Consider the following 21,851-nt stretch of genomic DNA (forward strand, 5'->3'; position numbering starts at 1 on the left):
GTTAGAAGGATACAGCAATTTCAAGGATGCTGATTGCAAACTGTTGGAATGATCAGACATACCCATTATATTGTGTATGGCAGGTTCAAGTAAAAGATTACAGTATACCAGAGTTGGGTAAACACAAAATAAATATGAATGATTGGAAAATTAAGGTACAGAAAATGGCTAGGTATGATAAAGCATAAATAGGTTAATACTTAGTAATATATTTATTTTTTGTAAAAAAATAATTTAAAGATCTTATGAATGTCGTTTTTAACTTTTGAGGAGATTTTTTTCTTCTTTGTGTTGGTTGTATGTTAAGTTTTAAATTCTTCTTCTTGTGAACGAGGTTTTGTAATCATCAATTTCTGTACTGTGGTGAAGTGTCAGGATTATGCTTTGAGATGAAAGTATAGTGCAGTATATAGGGATTATTCACCCTAATAATGTGTTTCCATTACCAAGTCTTGATTAATTAAGTTGTATGAAGATATCAAGAAAAGAATATATGCATATGTTAACTCTTTTAATCAGTGAAAATGTCTCAGCATGCCTGGCCAGAAACTAGGATCTTGGCCCCATCAAGTAAAATTAGTGTGCTCTTCCTGCAAAAGACATAGACATATAGAGAGCCTACAACATAGCTTGTGTTGTGGCAGTTCAATTAGATACAAACACATTAGGGAGCACTATGTGATTGCATCAGTCCAATGAGTGACAAGCTGTAAAAGACTGGGAAGAATGGGTAGTGCACTTCTGCAGCTAATTAATATTTCTAACAATGGGGGGCTTGTCCAGGGGTGTGTGCCAGATGGGACTGAGCATCAGACTTTCAGCTAATCCCTGTCCTTGGCAAGTAATGTGAGTGAAAAGGTGCCAACACTGATAATTGGTAGCAATTGATAAAACATAAATGTTTTAGGGATTTTCTGAATGTAAGGTGATCTGGAATTCACAATGATTGTATAGGCAGGTCATTCGAGTGTTTTGAATCTAAAAAAGTGACGACATGCCCACCACGTCCGATGTGCTTTGTTTGACAAATATGTCAAATAAAAGCTGAGGGGGGAAAACCACTACATAAGACCAGGCGAAACATACATACAGAACTATTTTTTATAGAATATAAGCTTATGAACAGAATATGTTGCTTAACAGAGAGCTAGTGTAACATTTTGTGTCTCTGATACATAACACACTTTCTTCAACCACACAACTGTCCAGTCAGAAAGGTTTGAACGTGTTGTAGTTTAAAAAAGGCATAATCTTGAAGTCTGAGATAAAGACTAATATGATAGTTAGATTATAAGAGGAAACAAAGGCTGCTGTCCCACGTGATACTACATATTGAGTAAAGATGCGATTCTCCCCAAACAATGGAACAGATAGAAACAACATGCATACACCATAATAAATTCCACCCGGAAAATCAAATCCTCATCCACAGCGTCTCCCAAAGATATATCCCTGGGAGTTGTCACTGAAGGTTTGTCCATAATCAAGGACAAAAGTGATTCATTCCACTAAAGTAAAAATGTTTTGGTAAGTAAGTGTTAAGACTTTTCAGTCCTAGGGTGGTCTTCCTTCAAATCTTTTTCCTTCATCCTCTTTTTTTTTTAATTTGTTGTGGTTGGGTTTAGGACCCTGTGCACTTTAAGGCAGCTAGCCACTCCTAAAGTGATTGTGCTCACTCCCTAAAACATGCATGGCACAATTGGCTCACACCTCATTACTAAAATGGAATTTGCGTATAACTCCCTAATAAAGTGGTATAGCATATATCCAGGGCCTAGTAATTAAATGCTACTAGTGGGCCTGCAGCACTATTTGTGCCATACACCTAAGTAGCCCTGAAAAGCATGTCTCTGGCCTGCCATTGTAGCCTGCCAGGAGTTTTAAACCATCAATTTGACTTGTCAATATCACTCCCTTGCCAAGTCTAAAACTCACTTTTTATTACAAACATGTCACCCCTAAGGTCAGCCCTAAACACATTGTAATTAAAAAGTCTGTCATGTACTTTTGAGTTTTACATTTCCTGGTAAACTCACAAATTCGTTTTTATCTACTGTGAGGCATACCTCGCTCATAGGATAACATTTGGTTACCTTTTTACATTTACCAAGTGCTAAATTTTGATTGGGAATTGTTAGGAAAAGTATGTTTGGTATCTAAGGATTTGTAATTTGAAATCCTCTTCAATGGTAAAGTTAGAGTTGACATCACAATTCTGAAGTTTCCACTTTTAGAAAGTTGTAATTTTTGTTTTCCTACCATTTGATTCCTGCAGTCTATTTTTGGGTCACATGACTAGGTGTGAGTGACAGTTGGCCGTTGCATCTTACCAAGACAGCCACACAATAGATGGATCAAGTATGGTTGGATGGCTATCTCAGGCAGGATGGGGGATATAGTTGGGCACAGTTCCTTTTACACATCAATAGGCTAAGTCCTGCTCTCACACAAAGACCCTCACACAAGCCCATTGTGCCAGAAGTCATGCTGGAGCTGGAGGTAGGGAGGCAGGAAAGACTTCTGTGGGGGTAAGCCTCCAGAAGTATCACTCACCTTAAAATAGGCAACATGTATAAAAACAGGACTCTCTGATCCACTGTTCAGTCCACTCCTGGACCTGTGGAAGGACTAAAAGAGGACTGCCTGCTGCTGTTTCCCTGTGGTTACTTTGTAAGGGCAGCTCTGCTGCACTCAGAAGAACCGCTCTGCTACCTGAAGCCTGTTCTGAGCCCCAGAGGTCTGCCCTGCTGCTGGAGCCCTGCTCTTTTCCTTGAACCCTGGACTTCCAAAAGCAACTGCAAAGGCTTGTTCTCTGGACTCCTGATCAGAGCCTCTGGGACAGAAAAGGCTTCAGCCATCTTAAACCTACACCTGGACCCTGCCTGCGGGAGTCTTAACCCTTCAAGCGGTGCCTCTTCGAACATGAAACCTTGGAAGGGGTGTTAAAGGTGTACAAAATTCGAAACGTAGGCTTTGACTAAAACGTTCTATAAAAACATGTGTGTGAATGTAGTTAGAATAATATATTTGACAAACTCTATTTATGCACTTTCATCAATGTTTGTGGGATTTGAATTAGGGGGTGGGGGGACAATTGGAACTGAGATAGAGAGAAAAGGAACACTTTCGAGTTCAAATACTAAGTCTAGTCCCCTCAAATATATGTTCTTGCCCCAATTTTTGTAGCAATGGGGTTGGAATAGTAGATTTACCTCTAGCATAAAAAAGTCCCTTAATGTTTTAGGAAATAGATTAAGGTCAGTATATGTAATGCCCTAGAATATGTGCTTTTTCCACAATGTTTTTGGGATTGGAGCTAAAACAGTGAATCAGCTCCCCCTCTTCTGTATTTGGACCTTCTGAAATGTCTGTGGGATTGGAATATGAATAGTAAATGTGATCTCTAAGAACAAATGCTTTATTTAACTAGGTTTGTGGAACGAGAGTTTCAGTCTTAAACAACATAGTTATTATTATAATGTTTACAAGATTGTGGAAGTCTAGTCATATTAGTTTTTAAAACCCTACAATTATTGCTAGATTTCCAAGTACAACAATTCTAAATTAAAATAGTACATTGAATATATTATAATATTTAAATAATAATTACTTAGTGATATCATTTTAACATAATCTCCTTTGAAATAATGTGGACATTAAATAAATTAAATAGGAGCTTTATTGAACAGAATGCATATTATTAGTAATATAACAATTCTTAAAGTTTGTAGGTTCTTTAGTTATATAATGAATTAAACATGAACATACCTTTACGACCATAAAATGTAAATTATTCAATATATAAAAGTGTTAGTAAAAGGAGAAATATATATATATGTGTGTGTGTGTGTGTGTGTGTGTGTGTGGGTGTGTGTGTGTGTGTGTGTGTGTGCATTTAATGGCAGTACATAAACCGTTTCTTCACGAATTGTATAACAATCAAAACAAAAAAATAAGTATACACACCAGGGCCCTCATTACAAGCTAGGAAGAATATGGGGAGGCATTTACCACATGTCCTAAATATCATAAGCCGAGTGTGAGATATTTGCCGCAAGAGGAAAATACCTCCTGTTCCGTAGATTTTTAATTAAAAATGTAGCCGAAGATGTGGAATCCGCATTTAACATACAAAATTCCACATATTTTTCCTATTTATGGGCCTTTTCCTCTGATGAATTTCTGGCGGTTTGCATCCCAGAATCTGTGAAGGAAAATGTGTGTGGGTGTGAAAATTCTCACACAGCTCGTAATTCCAACCACTGGGCAAACAAGCCTATGCACATGTATCTGAGTTTATCCCTGCACTTGTAATGAGCGCACTATATATTTATATACTTTTTTTTAAAGATAAAGAATTGCAAATTAATTAACTGGTGATTTAATATGGGACAAAAATTATTAATTTTGTAGCGCGCCCTGCATCACATTTTGCGATGCAGGGCATGGAACAAAATTCTTTTTATTAATTTAATTGGTTATTTACCTGCAATCATCCATATGCCGGTGTTTATCATCCCCCGCCCCACCTGCCTGCCCCACGAAACCCGGGATTATGTCATGCTCTAGTTGCGTTATTAGGATAGGCCTCATATTTAAGGGTACTCTGATAGACATTCCACAATGGAATATAGACCTGAGATGACGCATGTACCCTAACTAGTCTGGGAGTCTAACTGAGGCGTCATCAAAGAAATCAAGTCACTACCCATTAAATAGGAGGACCACAATAATGTCAATATTATTTTACTCCTGATGTAGGTATAAAGGCTGGGGACATTATGGTTTCCATTTCAAAGGCAAATTTGCTGTATGTGTCACCCAAACTCAGCGGTGCTACTTTCAAATCAGCCAAGGCATTTGGCTATAAATATCAATCCTTAGCATATAGTATGCAACAAACAGCCAAGTTGTCTATTTTAAATGACAGTGTACATTAGTCTCTGTGTGGAAGTTTATAAATATTCAAGGGTGGCTACTTGAGTACCTCCCCATTGGATTCATGATTACTCCAGATGCAAAGTCATGGAGCCAGACTAGATTTCTTCCTCAACATTGTACCAAGGTCTGTGCAGTCTTCTACACATGTTTGCAGCTCTTGCTCCCTGCTGTTCTTTTCAGCATCCTACCATATATACACTCCATTAAAATCCTTCAAGAACTCAATCAAAACTGACAGATTTTGCTCAATAGCTTTTGAAAGGTGGGTGAACTAAGAACTGTGCTGAAGCCCCATCATGGTTCTAGCCATATGTTCAGTGGCGGCTATTGCAGGTAAGAGTGGTGGGGCCGGCTGGGTGGTATTTCGAGAAATGACCACGAGGGGAAATTAATTATTGATTCCGTTTTCCCTGGTGGGTCTCTCGAAATCCCCCTCCAGCCTGGCCCACCGCCCCACCCTTCTTACCTGCAGCGGCTGCCCAGCGGTATGACGTTTGTTAATAAATTTGATCTGACATAGGCTATCATTGCAATTTAGCTGTCAGAATTGTTATAATCTCCTAATTACAATTTCCACATAGCCTGGTAATTTCATAGGCGTAAATAACATAGATTCTATGTTTCATGAATTCAAATAAAATATGAATATAGGTCATATCATGCAGATTCTCATATGTTTCCATCTGGTGTTCCAGCCGGAGTCTTCGCCTGCTTTCAGAAAGTGAAATCTCTGGATCGAATACCACTAACTAGCAATGATGTTACTGAACCTATAACTTCGATCCGCATGGTAAGTACTGTTACCGGTCCAACTGGAATTAGGTAGTAACTAATAATGAGGGCCTTAGCAAGGACGGGGGCTCATTTAATGGAATGGTTACAGCATTGTTGGCTAACATGCAATATATTACTGCTGCTCTTAATGCAACCCCCCTCTCAGCGGGCATCCTCCACTTTTGATCGTGTCACTTCAATTCCTAAAAGTGACAAATGCACGCTCTTGCTCCAAAGATATGTCCAAACATATTGCCTTGTTCTCATATGACTTCATGAACGAGCTCACTTCATTCCCTCCTTCTCTTCCTCGGAACAGGAACTTATCTAAATAATGAAGACAGCAAAAAAGTAATGGCTTGAGTGCCTTAACTGATCTGAAATAGCGTTAGCTCTTCTGTGCCATTACCGAAAGCACCTACGTATAGGAAAATCAGTCTTTGCCTTCAGGCCAAAAAGGGGCAGTCTAGTGGGAATAACTGAGCAGTATCCCTTCTGTATGGGGCACAATCCTAGATATGTATAGACTTATTGAGCATTGTCAGTAGCTGCATCTTGAATCATAGGGCCTTGTGAGCTATGAGACCCATGTCGTGCACACCCTTCCCGCAGGGTTACTGATTCAGAACTTAGAACATTGTTGGTATCTACGAATATTTTCAATGTTTTTTTAACTCTAAATTCCCAAGCACATTTAATGTACAAAAATAAACTTGGAATAAGTGTTTATTTGGGGTGAAAAAGTGTCAGAATCACTCCCAATGAAGATAACACATGAAGCCTCTATATAGTGTTCCATGGATCTTCCTATAAGATTAAAGGATAAATTACACATAGGGAGCAGTGTGGCATTATTTGAATGGGGATGTTTTCCCTTTATCTTACGTTAATAAATTAAATCCGAAAATATATGGTGGGAGAGGTAATCGCATAGACATGCTTTCAATTGGAGAAAGCCTATGGAAATAAAATGCATTTAGCAAGACTGATAGCACTATGTGAAATAGGTTGAAAAATGGCATCCGCATTTTTGGGCAACCAGGTGCTATATCTTGAACATCTGCAATAGTTTAGCATGGAGCTTAGTGACATTTTTTTTAATTCCAAAGAACGTCTGAGTTGAATGCATGAGTTCTAAACACTGCAAACACCCACACAAAAAATATATACTTATTTTATTATTATTATTTTTTGGTCTCAGCTCTGCACTGACCCAGTGCAGTTGCTACTGATAAGGCACAAGGCTTCTACAGATTGAGAACGTGTTAATATTTCCCCTTCCTAAAATATATTTAGACCACAGATCATGAGGTTTGTAGTGGTACACAAATGTATCTAATGTTGTTCTGAATCTGGGCCATGTTTGGCGTTGCAAACATGTTTAAGGGCCTTATTTAAGAGTTTGCCATGAAGGAAATCCTGGCACAAATGTGGCAAATATTCTGTCTGCCATATTAGTGGCAAACCTTCCTTCAGTCATGTTAAAAGAGCATTGTAGCCTATGGCTCTTGTAATACTGAGGACATGATATCCATCAGGTTTTGATGGAGTATCCCGTCTACTCAATTCTAAATAAAACCCTAACTCTGGCCCATGAACATTTTTGCCCCAGCACAAAAGTGCATGAAACATATTGTGAAACGTGGTAAAAAAGAATATTTGCTCCATTGTGCACCAGTTCACAATTTATAGCAGCTAGCTCATATATATATACATATTTTAAAAAAAAGCTAATTTCACTAAGGAACGCTATTTTATTTCTAATGTCGAATACTAAAACCTTCAAATATACTTTCCATTCCCACACACATTAAGCAAAACCTTTCCACGTTTCTTATGTTTCTTTCCCAATATCTGTGTTTATCTAACTATTTAAATAACCTTGATGGCATTTGTATACATTATAGCAAGTTTCTCATACATAAAAGATTAATAAATATGTCAGCAGTTTAGCAGCTTGTTTGAACAGCCCAGTGATGTACATTGGAAGCTCCGTTTGATAACATCTCAGGAAGGAGCACAAATTATGCAAATTAGAAAGGAGGGATCCGTTGATGAGAAGCGAGAAGTACATGGATAATTGGTCGCTCTATGTGATGTTAGGAGAACAATGAACCGTATGATGAATGGCCTCTTCCTATAAACTCTCAGTGTACTAATTATGATTCATCCCTTGACTTGTCCTCTGTGATATTGTATGTAAAATTCATACCATAAATTAGTGAGGAATGAATACTGAATGAGATGGCTGGCCATATTTCACTCAACCAAACATAATCTTCAAGTGGCCCTGATTATCCGGGAAACTTTTGTATTTTTTGGGATTGCAATTTAAAATACATTTAGTATTCACCTCATAACTCATTTGTTGTGTCTCAAGCAGGTAGGAACGGGCACATCATCCTTCACTGACAATTTGCAGGGTTCCATTTTTAGTTTTGATTACAACACCGAGTAATCAAAAAAACATTCTTTCCGACATTAATGCCGTGCTCTGTTTGCTCTAAAAGTAAAGTTTCCAGGGTGTCTGAATAATGAGCCAGTGGCTGAGATGTAGCATCCTCTGCAGGTGCACTGGACTCCATGCCGATTTCTGACTAATGTCCCCTGATTAGAGCTCTCTGTGTGCATAAACAATGACAATCACTGCTGCCTCATAGACTGCTCTTTTGTGAGTTCTTAAGGCGCATTACTTACTTTGCAGTAGTTCTTGATATGTTCTGTAAATTGCAGCTGAATTGAAAACACTCTTTACATATAACAGGCAGTATTGTTAGATCATTTTACAAGTAATACACCCCAGCTCTGGAGCACACAAATGTTTGCCCCACACACAGAGCTCTGTAGCACGCGTCTTTATTCTTCGGCATGCAACCATACACAATACATTATAGACTACAACCTGGCATGCTCAAATACCTTTCAACTGATTACATAACTTTGTAAGGAGTCTGACAAGGACCACAAGGGTCCTGCTGCATATGATCACACAACACTACATGTACTTCTTTGTTAAATAAAAAGTATGAACAACATATATGCATTAGAGTTCCTCAATGAGTCCTCAAGGTGCTCGCACCAATCTTTCAGATCAAGTAATACAGGGTGAAAGAGTTGCACTGTCATCTGGCATTGTAGATGTAGACTCAGATCCTTGACTTGGGCACTCAGATGAGCTTTCTCGCTCGTAAGGTTTGGAGCCGAAGAACATCAAGGCAGGTGCTCGAAAGTGATGAGTTTCCCGTAATGTACTTTCCAGGGCGTTGAGCGGTCACCATATGTCCTTTACTTGTCAAGACTCTCAATGGATCAACGTCAAATGGCGAGTTAGTTTTGCGTTTCCATTTTTGTATGACTAGGACCAGGTATTCTTTGAAAACCAAATCACATTGAGAGGTGGGGGTTTGGATCGCGAGAGTATGATTACACTGTTGTCTATAAGCTTGGGAAGAATCAAAACCCCATAGATTACTTTTCACTAGCACCACTACAGCATCACACGGCAGAAACATATGTCAATTTTGTAGTAAAGTCTGGCACCCCTGATCAAATCATTGTTGCTTCTACCACACACAGAGATATGCTCACACTCAAGGATATCATTGCGATGCAATCATGAAGAAAACATACTCAAACTCTCAAAGATGACTTTGAACACCAAAAATGTGCAGGAAGCACTTTCGTCATGCAAGAAGGTATTATACTATGAGGTTTAAGAATTGTCATACCTGAGAGCTTGAGGCAACAATTCATTGAACTGGTACACTAAAGACATAGTGGCATTGTTGCCACCAAGAGAGCCCTCAAAGACCAAGTGTGGTTTCCCCACTCTGATAAATGAGTTGAGAAGGAACTGAAAGCATGTCACCTATGTACCTGCTCATCTCCTAAGATAACACAGTATCTGCTAAAGGTTGTATCACAATGGACCAAGAGCTGGGCATAGACACTGATGAGAGTCGTGTAACAGAAACTTCTCGCCAAAGCAAGATGAAGACCAACGCAGATAGGTGCAGATGTAGTTGGACAGTAGTAGCGGATCATGCGTGGACAGTAGTAGTGGATCATGCGTGGTAGTTTACTCATTGTAAAGTCATGCCTGAAGAATGTGTGCATTGTTCCATCATACAATCTTTAGCAGATACTGTGTTATTTTAGGAGATGAGCAGTTACATAGGTGACATGCTTTCAGTTCCTTCCCGACTCATTTATCAGAGTGGGGAAACCACACTTGGTCTCTGAGGGCTCTCTTGCTGGCAACACAAAGTCTCGGAGCACACAGAGAATACAGTTAAAAATTGCAAAATATAAATCCAAAATTTAACTCCACTGTAATGATGTTTGTAACAGAGGTCTTTTATTCCACAAAGTCCACTCCTTGCGCCAACGCGTTTCCCCTAGGTTCAAGACACCTATGGCTTCATCAAGGCTTCACAAAGTCAGGACCAACCCTTATCACTTGTCCCCTCCTGTATTGTGAATATTGTCTTTCCAATACTCTGAGAGTATTTTAGAGATGCTGTATAATCCTGCTGCTTAATCACTTATATTGAGGCTCCTGCCTCCAGAGATATAAGCTAGGTAAGAAGTTCCAAAATTATCGAGGGTCAAATATCCGTAGTGAATTTCTATCCATAAAGTCCGAGAATATAAAATCCAGTGTTCGGTCACAGCTCCTTCTTCGCCCGGGGCGTCCTGCCCGTGTACAGGCAAACGTGCCTCATAATAAAATACCTTCTTGCATGATGAAAGTTCTTCCTGCACATTTTTGATATTCAAAGTCATCGGAGTATGTTTTCTCCATGATTGCATCGCAACGATATCCTTGGTTGTGAGCATGCCTCCGTGTGTGGTAGTAGCAGCAATGATTTGATCAATGGAGAGAGCTGCAGGGGTGCCAGAGTTTACTACAAAATTGACATATGCTTCTGCCGCTTTAAACATTGCGCTATGATGCTGTAGTGGTGCAAGTGGAAAGTAATCTATGGGGTTTTGATTCTTCCCAAGCTTATAGACAATAGTGTAATCATACTCTTGCAATCTGAACCCCCACCTCTCAATGTGAGGGGGATTTTTGGCTTTTAGATTTCTGGAAATGGTGCACAAAGGCTGATGGTCAGTGACAAGGGTGAAAAGCTTTCTGTACAGAAACACATGAAAATGTGTACATACCCATATTAGAGTCAGGCTCTCTTTCTGGCTGAGAAAAAGCATGCTCAGTCCGAGATAAACTTCTGATAGCATATGCCGCAATGTGACTTCTCACACCTTGACACCATTGTACACATTTATTATTATGTGCTAGATTGCGCCATTTATCCATTGGTGGCCTGTATGTTGAAAATTGTTCGGCCACACTTCTTTGTTTGCCTGAATTCCTTGGTATAATTACGTTCCCACTTGTATGTCGCTCTTTTTACCATGTATATTAAATGATCAAGTCCAATTTGGAAAAAAAGTAGACATCATTGTGTCTCTATTTTCATATGCTTTGACTTTATAACCTTCTTGTTAGGGGCAATTGTTCTTTAAAACAGTTCATACCCAAGGTCAAGACCATTATTGGGTTCCCTTGTTTGTTTAAAACAATGGGTCTCTGAGCATTTGGATGTCCATTGTGTTTAGCAACAATTGTACCCAACCCCACCGGGCTTGCATCTACAATGACCTCAGTATGTAACTTTAGATCATATGTCATTTCAGTTGCATTTTAAATTGCGTGTTTTCTTTTCTTGAAATTCTGGTCACCTTCAGAGGACCATTCTTTTTGTCAACTCTCTTAATTGGGCACTCACTGAGGCAAAGTCAGAAATGTAGCTGGAGCAATAGCTGGCCATGCCTAAGAAGTTTTGCAGCATGGTTAAATTTTGGAAGGGGGTCAAGTGGATGACAATGCTTGCATCTGTTCAGGGGCAGGAGTCTTTCCCCCTCAGAGACAATATGCATAAAGATTTTAGTTTGGTTATGTGAAACTCGCACTTTCTGCATTTAAAGTGAGACTTGCACCAACAAGCAGATGACATACTTCTGTAAGAGATTTGTCATGCTCCTTTCATGTTGCCCCAAACACTAATGTATCATCACTGTAGTTAAACGCACATGTGACAGGTTGAATTACTCAGCAAATGACATCCTGAAAGTTTTATGCAGCATACGACACACCAATACTGAGTCTTTTGTATCTGGACAAACCAACATGGAATTAAAAAGTAGTAGTAATGTACCTACAGGTTTCTTCCAGCTTGAGTTGGTGGTATAATTTGCTCAAATCAAGATGGGAGTGGACTTTTGCTCTGTTCAGCTGTATTATCACGCTATGTGTGGACCTGGATGCCTGACTCTGTCAATTGCTTTGTTGGCCCGGCACAAATCAACACAAATGTGCACTGCACCTCCCATGCCCTTTTTTGGCACTATCACTATGGGTGACACACATGGCATTAGGCCAGTTGAGCACTCAATGATGTCTTGCTTTAACAATGTCTCTAGTTCTTTCTCAATGGCCTCCTGTAAATGAAAAGCAATCTGACAATGTCGCAGAGCAAGAGGACGAATATCCTCAATAATGTGAAGTTGCATCTTCATTGTCTTACGGTTCCCTAGTCTGGGAAACAATAACAGAAATTGACTGACTATTTTAGAATATGCATTGAGGTTGTAGTTGATGGATATTAGTCGCATGTCAGCAGCAGCGCTGAAACGGAAAAAACATGCGCTTGACAAAGTATGTTGGCCGACATAAATTGGTGATTGTACTGTTAGTTTCTTGTGCCTCGTGGTCGCAACAAATGACCCTTGACTTTGTAACTGCATCGAAGCAGCGCATGTGTACACCTTTGTTTTCGATGGCATTAGACATGTACCCAAGTCAGTTTGTTATTTTTTTCTGCCGGCATGATATTGATCGATGCACTACTGTGTATAATAAAGGTTGTAGGGCTGCCATTCCCCTTTAGCATGATCTTGGGGCAGTTTCCAAATGAGTTTGATCGCTTCACATGGCAATTTCTCTTTGACTAGCGTTCTTCTTTTCAAGCAGCCAAGCCCACATGTGCATGTTGTTCTGCAGTCAACCACACCATTGCACAACCATCTTCTTCACTATTGCTCGATGATGTTGATGAGCACAATAAACTTTATTTACTCTCTATTTGCCTCAATTGATGTTGCCATTTGACCTTGTGGGTGTGGTTAGAATGTTTCTGGAACTTAATGGTGCCCATTTTCTCTTCTCGTCGTTACCCACTTGACTTCTCTTTCGCTTTGCAGACCGTTATGAAGCGGTTTTCTTTCTCACATCCTTTGCATATCTGTCCAATGGCAGGACATTTACATTTGTGGGGAAACGGTAATCCACAACTCTTAAATCTGGCATCCTTGGTGTGGTTCCCCTGACTTTTTACCTTCTGATCTCCTGTTTTGCTGACTTCATTTTTGTTGGCTGTAGGATTCTGGGCACTTTACATCTGCTAACCAGTGATTAAGTGCACATGCTTTGTACTCAAAATGTTGTGACATTGATTTTTCCACAATTGGCATATTTAATTTACTTGTAAGTTTCTAGTAAAGCAACCTCTATGAGCCAAGGGCCTGTAAATTAAATGTAGATAGTGTGCTTGCAGCACTGATTCTGCCACCGACTTTAGTAGCCATGTCTCAGGCCTGCCACTGCAAATTAAACTACTTGCCAGACCCAAACCTTCTCTTTTATTACATATAAAGTCTCCATTAAGGTAGGACCTGGGCAGCCCTATTGTCAGGGTGCAGTGTATTTAAAAGGTAGGACGTTTACTTTACATATACTGGTAGTGAAGAAATGCTAAATTCAATTTTCACTACTGGAAAGCCTTTCTCTCCCATAGGTTAACATTGGGATGGCCTTAAAACATATTTTAAGTGTAATTTTCAATTGGAAAATGATAGAGATTTGAAGTTTAGTGTCTCTGGACTCACAATTTAAAATCACAATGTATGGTGAAGTCGGATTTTAAAATGTAAGTCTAAAAATACCACTTTTAGAAAGTTGGCATTTTCTTACTTACACCATTCTGTGCCTCTGCCTGTCTCTGAATACTCATCTGGGATGGGTAACAGCTGGGCTTTGCGCAATCCCTCTAGACACTCACACAAAGGGTCTGACATTTGCAACCTGGTAGCCCATCACCAGGCTGATGTGCCTTCCTGAAGTAGATTGGGAGGGAAGAGTTGGCACTTGCACCTGCATAGGGCTGTGCCTGTCCCCACACAAAGATCTGCATTCCCCTGTAGTGAGTCAGGAGCCATGGCAGGAAATGCACAGACATTGTTATCTTCAAAAGCCTCTTTGACATCTCCACCAATTCAAAGGCACATTTGGGTATTAGTACTAGATCCCTGACACCATCAAATCAAACATTTGCTGGAAACAATGATATTCTGCCTGGAAGAAGAGCTGCTGTGCTGACGAAGGGACTGCCATGTTGCTAACTGCTTTGCTGTGTTGGCCTTCTGGCTGCTAATTGCTGTGCTGTGGGGGGAGTTCTACTTTGCTTCCTGCTCTGGTTTGTTGGCCTGCTGTCTGCTGCTTCCTGCCATGGCAGGAAAGGCAGGGACATTGTGATCTTTGAAAGCCTCTTTGACATCTCCACCAATTCAAAGACACATTTGGGTATTAATACTAGATCCCTGACACCATCAAATCAAACATTTGCTGGAACCAACAATATTCTGCCTGGAAGAAGAGCTGCTGTGCTGACGAAGGGACTGCCATGTTTCTAACTGCTTTGCTGTGTTGGCCTTCTAGCTGCTAATTGCTGTGCTGTGGGGGGAGTTCTACTTTGCTTCCTGCTCTTGTTTGTTGGCCTGCTGTCTGCTGCTTCCTGCCTGGGAGTGAGAAGGACTGGATCTGATCTTTACAACCTCGAACCCAAGTTTATCCAAGGGCTTGTTGGCTTGCCTCCTGTTCTTTGAAGTCTCAGGGTCACAAAAGCCTTCTTGCAACTCTCATGGTGCTGCTGGACTCTGCCATCTGTGAGTCCTACCCTTGCCAAATTGCGACCCAATTTCTAACAACATCGGAAACCTAATTTCGTTTTCTTCTGAGACATTGTCTAATGGGTCTCCACTTTGTTTTTCTGCATACTTTTTTTCATGGTCAACACCGATTCATTCTGGTCTGTTCCAGCTTTCCTATCAGTAGCTTGTTGTTCTGCACATTCCTCAGCTCTTGGAGCCATGAGTACCTTTTCTAGACTGAGTGTCTCTCTCAGCATGGGTCAGCTGAATGAATCAGAGAGGCACCCACCAATGACTCGGAGGTGCACAGATTCTTTGTCATTGAATTTACTGAACTTGCAGTTCTTGATAAGAGCATCAAGTCTTTTGACAAACTCATCCATCATTTCACAAGCTTGTTGTCTTGCCTGGTTGAAAATGTACCTTTCATATTCGAAGTTCAGAATTGGCTTTCATTTGGCTTCCAAAGTTTCTTTGAATTGGCGGTTCAATACTTCCTCAGCATGTGGTATTTTCTTTAACCCTTCTTTCAGTTCATCATCTGCAGGGTTCTTTAAGTATGATAATCTTTTTGTCATCTGATTCTTTTAGATCATCTATGAAATCATTGGACATTTCAATCCACGCAATCCACGCAGTCCATCCGGCACCAATATTTTGGTGGTTTCAGGAACCTGGCTGCGCCGTATTTGGCGCTCCTTTCTGAAGCCTTTGATAAATTTCACTATTCTGACTCGCTTTTTGCCAGATTGGATTCACCAACTATTTTGGATGCACCGGCCTCCGACTGGGCCTGATCCGAGGTCGGATGGCACTCCTTAGTTGCGCTGGTAAGTGTACTCATAATCTTTGCACCTGGTTGTCACTACCTTTAGCATTTCTTTCCACCTGGTTGTCTCTGCCTTTGGCACTTTCTTAATTGCAAAGAAAAGGGGGCCCCTGGTACTAATGTGAAGTTCACCTAGACAGGGAAATACATATTGTAAATTATCTAGGGCAACTTCAAAACAATAAGAACATCAGAATATGTTGAATGAAAATAGTGACACTAGTATTTAGAAAAATAAAATAAAAAAAATGTGAAGAAATATATTATCGATATCATATAATGTTGTCATGATGTATCCAATATATATCATTATTCTGATAGAAACCTCTTGTAGATACACTCGACGCATGTATAACCAATAAACTAGGCCGGAACCGAACAGACGGCATCCTGATTTCATTTTCCTGGGCCTCTCTCGTTAAGTAAGGAAAACACGTGACATGTTACTGAGCGGAGAATGATATGATTTGTTGAAAACATAAAAATGTCTTGTTTTAGTAAAATATGTTTTGGGTGCTGCCATCGGAGAAGTGGGCGGTTGGAAGAAAGACATCCCGCTCCTCCGGAAGGCAGTCCTAGTTTTGACATGTACGTTAAACTTGGTATTTCTCCTATTTTGTTTAATACACTGTGGAACAAATATACTAAAGATAATGCAGAATTACAGTGGCCCCTAACAGGGTCCTTTGATGAAAGAAAAATTAATTACTTACAGAATAAATTATTTTTAAGAAAGAGCCGTCAGACCATGTTTGACTCTCTGACCTTATGGTTAAAAGAGGCAAAGCGACGGAGTATACGAGAAGAAAAATTGGAAAAAATCAAAGCAGGACAGACTGTAACCCAAAAGGCAGTGGCGTATGAGAAAGAAAAAGTAGAGAAGAATATTGAACAATTAGATAGACAGTTTAGATTACAGACTGATAAAAGTTATGTGACTCGAACTGAAGCAGAAGATGAAATAGAGGAACTATTGGAGGCTTGTCCTCCTCCACCATATGCACACCAAGGTTTGTACCTTGCGGTCCCAGTGGACCGAACAGGAAGGACGGGAGCAGCGGTTGCTACCGCCCCAGTAGCTGTGCACCCTCCTGCTCCGGTGTCTGCCCCTCCTTCCCTCCGTTCCACTACCTCAGATTTAATTACCTTGTTACTGGGGATGGTGGCTGCTTCCCCTGTATCCCCAGTGTTTTTAACACCCCCGGCTAGAGGAATGACGGTTACCCCTAAAGGGATGACCGCTGCCTCTTTAAATGACATGCCATGATGCCCTATGGGAGGGATGGAAGGTCGACGAGTTTTTACTCGATCATCCTTAGGGGGTGAAGAAAGACGGGCTGTAGTGGTACAGGCGTCCCAATGGATGACAAATCCTATTTATACTTTAGAAGACATTTGGGGTACTATGAAAGATTTTGAACTGGTTACACAACAACTAGCATTAGAACACATGGCAATAAGACTGATCTCTTTATGGGAACAATGTTTTCAAGAAGGGCTGGCCCCTCAGATATTGTGTGAAATCAAAGACCAAGCTTTTAAATTTGAATTACAGGTCGACGAGGTTTTTCAAAATGTCAAAACTTTGATAAATTATCGAGACCGAATGAATAGGAGATGCCCAGAAGTAGGGACACAGTACCGCATGAGAGAAGTGCATCCTCTTTTTCATCCTGAGATTCCCGAAGTAGTGGACGGAGGGGGCCAAATCGTTAGAGCACGTGTAGAGGCACATTTTTAAGACCAATGGGTTTATACCCCTTGGAAGCGGAGTGAAGTCCTTACTTTAAAGGCTCAGCTTCCTGACCCTCAGAAAAATCCCACGGCTTACTATAAGGAGCTAACTGAAGCTGCAAATTCGGCCGTTATGACTTTAGCTGATATCGAGTTGTTTTTCGGTCTTTTGGTCCCAGTAGATGTATGGAGGCAAGTGCATGATTCAGATCATGCTGCCGAGCTTGGAGGGACCTGGGATCAAATCAAGACATGGGACAAAGACCGGAAACAAGGCAACAAGCCGAAAGATGAAATTTTAGCTATACCCGCTCAAATTATTACATTTATGCAAACCCTTATTCCCCCAAAAAGGTGGACTGAGATAAATCAACAGCCTGTATCCAGAAGAAGGATGAAAATGTATCTGACTTCTTTACACGAGAAAGTATTTATTGACTGAACTTGTCCACAGAAGGTGGAATACGGCTATTTGTAAATAGATGTGTCACTAATTTATTACCAGAAATAAAAACTCGATTACAGGCTGCCAGGTCAACCCCTTCAGTTATTCTTAGCATGGCTCAGTATTATGAGCATCGAGAAAATGAGAGTAAGGATAAATCGGATAAAAAGGTTAACCCTTTGAGTGCTCATGACGAGGTCAACTCGTCATGAGCTACGGCGCTCCGGTGCTCATGACGAGCTGAGCTCGTCATGCCCTCGCCCATTCCGTGGAACACTCGCACGCTGGGCTGATTCCCCTGCTGTGCTGTGTCCATTGGAACGGGTGTGGCCATGACGAGCTCAGCTCGTCATGAGCACCGGAGCGCCGGAGCTCGTGACGAGCTGACCTCGTCATGAGCATGGGGGCGCTGTACGCGCCCCCGCCCCCAGCACAGCGGGGGAAACAGCCCCGCACAGAAGGGGTTAAGGAGTTGAAAACCTGAGTACTGCTGCAGCAAGTCAGTAGAGGGCAGAATGCCAGAAGGGGAGGAAGGGGCTCTTTCACAAGGGGCGTAGTGATGAGGGGAGGTGGAGGCCAGGGACCTCCTGTAAGGTATGATCAGTGTTCGAATTGCCGCCAGGAAGGACACTGGTGAGCCCAGTGTCCGTTATTACATGGACGGGAAGGCTTCAATAGAGGGCGAGAAAGAGGAACTACTGATCGAAGTAGCTTAAGACGGGGTGGCAGGTCCGGCGAAGAGTCAGGGAAAAACTATTTTGATGATTTTTAAGGAAGACAGTACTATAATGAGGATTATTGAGAAGATAACTTTGGTGGGGACAATTATGCATGAGTCAGCCACGGACAGAGCAGGGGCCATATATCAGTTACAGTTGATCAACAAGGGCCTTATGTGCAAGGGCAATTGATGGGGACATCTGAGAAATTCTTGGTGGATACTGGAGCTATGAATAGTTCTGTTGCTCATACATTGGTCCCAGGGCTGCTCTGTCGGGCAAAATAATGTCAGTGGGATTTTCAGGAATTCCCGTGGTCAGTCCCGTTTCAAAACCACTTCCTTTTACTATTGGACCTGTTACTGTAGATTCACCATTTTTGCTTACCTCTAGCTGCGACGAAAATTTACTAGGCTTGGATATCTTGAAGAAGTTGCATGCTCGTATTTATTGTTCTCCTGATGGTGTGTATCTAACATTACAGCCCCCCATTGAACGTGTATCTCAATGTTTATTCAAAAATGCACCTCTTCCTCCCGAGTTTACAGATATAACGCCCACTCTTTGGGCGAAAGGAGACACAGATGTTGGATTGTTGAATATCCCCCCTGTATCCATGACTTTAAAACCAAATGCGCATTTACCACATATTCCCCAATATCAAATTTCGCCTGAAGGTGAACAGCCTTTATTACATGTTATTTGTGATTTTATTAATAAAGGAGTTGTAGAAAAAACAGCAACGAATATTTGTAATAGCCCCATTTTATCTATTTTGAAAAAGGCCCCTTTAGATGGTGACCCTGATCATAAAGATACTTAGCGTTTTGTGATTGACCTTAGAGAGGTTAATAAAATAGTGGTTCCTCAATATCCTGTGGTTCCAGACATCACTGCCATCTTGACTATGATTCCTCCTACCGCACAATATTTTTCAGTTATTGATCTAAAAAAACGCTTTCTTTAGTATCCCCATACGTCCAGACAGCCGTCATATTTTTGGATTCTCCTTATCTGGCCGCAGTTTTAGATTTTGTTGTGCACCTCAATGCTATACTGAAAGCCCTAGTATTTATAGTCAGGCTTTAAAAAGCTGTATTGGATGAATTGGTTCTTCCCCCTGGAAATGTTATCGTCCAATATGTGGATGATATTCTGGTGGCATCTGATACGGCAGATGGTTGTAAAGAAGCCACTGTTCAATTGTTGCACCACTTGGCTGCAAACGGTAGTAAAGTGTCCTTATCCAAATTTCAGTATTGTCGACCGGAAGTGACCTATCTTGGTCATTTACTGTCAAAAGCGGGGAGCCGATTAACTCCTGAATGAATAACTGTTATTACTAACATGTCTGTGGCTCGTACTCAGCGTGATGTTCTTGCTTTTCTGGGCATAACTTCTTACTGTCGCCAATGGATTCCAAATTTTTCTCTTTTAGATAAACCTTTGTTGCATTTGGTTACCAAAGATGTGCATGAACTGTTGCCCTGGACGGATGAATGTCAAGATGCTTTTATTTCTTTAAAACTGCTCTTTGTTCTGCACCCGTCTAGGGTACTCCGGACTACCGGAAACCTTTTGTACTCTATGTGCATGAGGTGGATGGTTGTTCTCTTTCAGAGTTAACCCAGGGTTTTGGCGGAAAACAACGACCCTGTGATTATTTTTCGGCAGTATTGAATAATGTTGCCAGAGCCCTTCCTAGCTGTCTAAGGGCTACTGCTGCTGTGGCGGTGGCCATTCGACAGTCGGAGAGGATTGTTTTGAATACTGATCTCACAGTGATGGTACCGCACGCTGTGGACATATTATTGAATCGAACAAAAACTCAGCACCTCACGAGTGCACGATTAACTGGTTATGAATTAACGTTATTTGCATCCCACATCAAAATTAAACGATGTGCTACTTTGAATCCAGACACGTTACTACCCCTCCCTTCAAATGACCAAACGGACAATGTCGAACTGAAGAAGAAACAAAGGGATGTGTAGACCTCACTGACTCCCCTTTATCTGACCCACAAGGGGAGTTGTATGTGGATGGCTCTTGTTTCAAGTTAACAGATGGCACGACAACAGCTGCTTATGCTATAACTACCCTTAGAACAGTAGTAGCGACAGCTCGGATTTCTCAGCAATCAGCGCAAACGGTTGAACTAATAGCATTATTAAGAGCATGTGAACTGAGTGAAGGTTTAGGAGTAAACATTTTTACTGACAGCCAGTACACCTTTGGCGTGGCCCATAGTTTTGGGCGGCTGTGGAGGGAGAGAGGATTTCTTACCTCCCATGGTCAAAGAATACAACATGGCCCATTGATCGAAAGGTTGTTATATGCCTTAACTTTACCAGAGAAGGTAGCTATCATTAAGTGTAGTGCCCATAAGAAAATTATTGATACTACAGGAGAAGGAAATGCTTTTGCCGATCAAGTAGCGAAGGAAAGGGCACAAACTAAAACGTCTACAATGTTCCCCAGTGTAGCAACCCGATGGGTGGCGGAGACTACAATATTTGATAATACTATTGAAAGTGTCAGAGAATTGCAGAAAGAAGCAACGCCAGATGAATTATTAAAATGCGAACAGGAAATAGGGCTGTTAGACAAGAATGATAGCTGGATTGATCTGACTGACAGACAGAGATGGCTATTGCCCAATGCATTGGTGTACGCGGTGGTAGTGATGGCCCATGGCACTGCCCACATTGGAGCAAAAGGTATTTGTTCATTATTAGACCCAGTATGGAATAACTCGAATATCCCTAAGACTGCTGCCCATGTGGTCAAATACTGCATGGTCTGTTTACAGCATAATCCTGGAGGAAGGGAGACGGTTCTTAGTGGAAATTTTGCGCCCTCTTCTTTGCCCTTTGAAGTGTTACAGATGGATTATATCCAATTCGACAGAGTAAACAATCTCAAGTACGTGCTGGTGGTGGTTTGTGCATTTAGTAAATGGGTTGAAGCATACCCCACCAAGGAAAACACTGCCCTAGCTACTGCTAAAGCACTAATTAAGGAATTTTTGCCCCGATTTGGTTTGCCCCGAATTATATGGACATACAATGGGGTACATTTCAATGCAGAACTCGTTAGATATGTTTGTACAGGATTGCAAATAAAACAGAAATTTCACGCAGCACAACACCCACAATCTGCAGGATTTGTTGAGAAATATAATGGCATATTGAAATTGAAAATGGCGAAGATACAGGAGAGTACGGGTTTGAGTTGGCCTGATACGTTGCCCCTAGCATTAATGTCGATACCAGTAACCCCCCATACTCAGGCTAGGCTGTCACCTTATGAGGTTGTTTTTTGTCGACCAGCCAATGTGTGGGGTGTTCCCAGACCCAAATCCTTCCGTGATCTTGATTACCCTATGATGACAGATTATCTGAACGCTTTAACT

This window comes from Lissotriton vulgaris, chromosome 5 (genome assembly GCF_964263255.1).
Source record: "Lissotriton vulgaris chromosome 5, aLisVul1.2, whole genome shotgun sequence".
Lineage (NCBI taxonomy): Eukaryota > Metazoa > Chordata > Amphibia > Caudata > Salamandridae > Lissotriton > Lissotriton vulgaris.